The following is a 3,712-nucleotide window of genomic DNA, read 5'->3' as shown; positions in this document are numbered from 1 at the left end:
TATGGGGCCACTAACAGTGGGATAAGAATTTTTCCCTAGCACATGAACTGACTTTTTGGAGCCCATTCCCTATGGAGGGATACCTTGCACAGCTTAGAGACTGGGGGACCTTGGTCCTGCCTCAGTGTGATGTGACAGACTTTGTTGACTCCCCATGAGAGGCATTACCCTTTTTGAAGAGTGGGCTGAGGATAAAGTAAGAGGAGCAGGAAGAGGAGAGGGAGGGGGAACTGGGATGGGTATGTAAAATTTAAAAAAAGATTATTTAAAAAAATAAAAAAGATATTAGATTATCAGTAGGAAACTCCCTTCATACTTGATATGTATGCTATGAATATGTTTTATTGCCATTGGTTAATAAAGAAGCTGCTTTTGGTCAATCATAAAACAGAATATAGTCAGACTGGAAAAGATATATAGATTGAGTAGGCAGAGTCAGGGAGAAGCCATGACAGACACCAAAATTTTGCCCGGTAAGCCACAGACATGTGGCAGTATACAGATTAATGGAAATGGACTAATTTAAGATATAAGAGCTAGCTAGAAAGACACTTAAGCTAATGGCTAAACAGTATTGCAAATAATATAGTTTCTGTGTGTTTATTTTGGGACTGGGCAGCCAGGAAATGAATGAGTGACCTCTGCCAACACATACTATTTTCAAAATTTTTCTGACTTGACCAAATTGAACCTCCATGTTTTAGTTTTCCATTACTGTGAAGAGTCACCATGACTAAAGGAACTTAAAAAATGAAGCATTTAATTGGGCTCTTGCTTACAATTTCAGAGGGCAAGACCATGAACATCATGGTGTAGAAAATTGCTACAGACAGGCAGGCATGGAGCAAAAATATTGAGGGAGGTTGGCCAGGGCTTATGAAACTTCTAAGCCTATTCCTGGTGATACACCTTCTGCAACATAGCCAAAACTCATAACCAAAATAGTTATTCACAAAACAGTCAACCACCTTGGGATCAAGCTTCAGATATATGACCTATAGGGACAATTCTCTGATTTCCATGGAAGTTTTTGGTAGTAGTTGGTTTCAGCTCAGATAATATGTCATTCTCTGTATTTGTTTTTCTGTATCAACTTTGGTGACAATAGTTAAATTTTCAGTCTTCTGTAGTTGATTAAAGCTGTTCAATTTCAAAATGCTGTTATTTTCTTGTTGTTTTTGAGTCTGAATGGTGAATTTTAGCTTCGTTACATGTTAGATCTGAAGTCATAGAAAATTTAACCTGCATGGTGATTCTATAAATTAAGTACCAGCTTTATAATTTTCTCATGGGTAAGCAACTGAGTCAAAGGATAAATGTGTAGCTTTTTGAAAATTTTAGTTACTGATGTTAGATATAGGAGTAGGGACTGTATCTAATTAGCTCTAAATTCTGTATTTCAAAATTGCTACACTCAGTATCTGACAAGGCCCAAAAGTATGGGTCCATTCTGCCTTGACTAAATGTCAGAGATTTGGAAGTTACTTCTGTTCCTTTAAGAATATTGTCAACAGTTCAAATAACAAATCAGAGAGAGTCTGTTATGTCAAGGTTATTATCAATAGCTGGTGCTAATATCCAGACCTGGCATTTCAGGTATTAAGAAGTAGATATGTTTCTACCTCAAACAAAAGTCTAAAGATCCAACAAGGTTCCTACTTCCTTAGGGAGATAACTTCAGATTCCACCCAGGGAGTGGTTTGCCTACAGAATGTTTTGGTCTAGAGTGCAAACATTACTTGTTTTGTTTTGGCAAAAGAATGTTAAACTAAGAATTTAGCCTGTATTTCTTGAACTGGTCTATTCATTCCTTGTATCCAGTTATTATAGTTTTTATCTTACTCCTATCTTTTGGAGTCAGGGTATTTAAGTAAATGGGATTTAAAAGAGGGTGAACTTTCAGTATTCACTGGAACTCCTTCTCAATACTACCCTATGTTTCTATTTGTTATTTCTCCTGTATATATGTTCCTTTTGCCTAATAATTCTAATCTGCCTTTGCCTACCAAGGAATGTAAGAGCCACATAGAAGTTATTTTGAAAAGGTGCCACAAGACAAATATCTGGATGTTATTTGTTTAGAAAGAATACCCCTAAAGTCCAATTTGAAGTTCATTTTTACATTCTAAGTTTTTTCAAAGCTCTGTTCAAGGTTTATGCTTTTCAGAGTCTACAGACTTTTCCAGTATTTTAATTTGTGGCTGATAGGTTGCATCTAATGATGACTTCCATTCCTCTACTTTCTATTCTCTGGAAACTTTGACTAAATTAAGTAAAATGACAGAGAGAAATTATGGTTGCAATGCACTTAAAATCATCTATCATCTGACTATTAATCTGAGATTCCTAATATAATTGTATATGGATCCTTAAGAGTAAGCAAGAAAGTCATGCATAGAAAGATTGGAGTGTGAGTAAAATACAGAACATTACAATATTACTGGCTTTGAAAACAGAAGAACCATAAACTCCTTGAAGTTGGAAAATCAAGCTACAATATCCTCCCCAAGGCTCACAGAAGAGATCCAGTTGAAGAGCAAATAATAGTGTGGGTAACAATCTTCTTGTTACACTATGCTTTTGCTCTTGAGCTCACAGCAGTTTGATTACCTGTCAAAATTTTATCATGGAAGGGGCACATGAATCCTTGTATTCCCTAATAATTTATACACTAAGATAGCAGTTGATGGGAAGGGTCATTTTCCCCATTGCTATAGCCAATAGCAAGTAACACATCATGTAAATGACTCACATCCATGTTCCTCTAAATAGCCCTAGTGAAACTTGTTAGTTCAACTCAAATAGAAAACATAAAACTCAAGGTGGACAGGGCTAGTTCAGGAGTGAAAAAAGGCTATTACAAGTGGGTGGTAAGTGGAACCACAGAGGTTAGGTATAGAGTAAGGGACTAGCAATTACAGATATATCTCCCCAGGAAAGGGAAATACAATGGAGTTATGGATGAATGGGGCAGAGGGGCAGGAACAGGCAGGACAAACTAAAAAGAAGAAGGAATAAAAAGAAAAATTAGGGGATATAGGGAAAGAAAGCTAACTTTAAAAACCATTTGAAGAGTAATATGGAAATCTAATACAGTAGAAATTTCCAAAAATATGTACATATATGAACATTATCTAAATAAAATTAGCAAATAATTGAGAAGACAAAGCTCCAATTGTCCATCTTCTCTTGTCACCAAATGATGTTTGCAGTCCTTTGACTGTGTATATGTGTTATATATAATTGAGTTGCTCATTCCACTAGATGGAATCCATATTGTTTTGGTGATCAAAAATAAAAGATGAAATAGTTTAGAGAACAAGGGTAAAACCAAATACTACATACTAATCAAATTAAAAAGTATCAATTATTCTTAATGACATTTTTCTATATTCATGGATCAGTGCCTTACTCAGCCATTATCAGAGAATCTTTTTCCTACAGCAGATTATGTGTACAAATACATAGATCCACACACAGACAATATGTGGAGAGCAGCAATCCTCAGAACAATCAGCCTTAGATGGTTTGCATGCACCAAATCCCTTCCCTCGGAGATCAGGGAGCCTTGAGGGAAAGCAGGCAGAAAGAGTATAAGAAACAGAGGGGATGAAAAGCACCAAGAAAACAAGGTTCACTAAATCAACATGAGTAAAGTTTATTTGGATTTATGGAGACTGAAGTAGTATGTACAGGACCTACACAGAAATAT

This window comes from Chionomys nivalis, chromosome X (assembly GCF_950005125.1).
Source record: "Chionomys nivalis chromosome X, mChiNiv1.1, whole genome shotgun sequence".
NCBI classification, from domain to species: Eukaryota; Metazoa; Chordata; class Mammalia; order Rodentia; family Cricetidae; genus Chionomys; species Chionomys nivalis.
The sequence above is the reverse complement of the archived record's forward strand: the minus strand, read 5'-3'. Positions refer to the sequence as shown.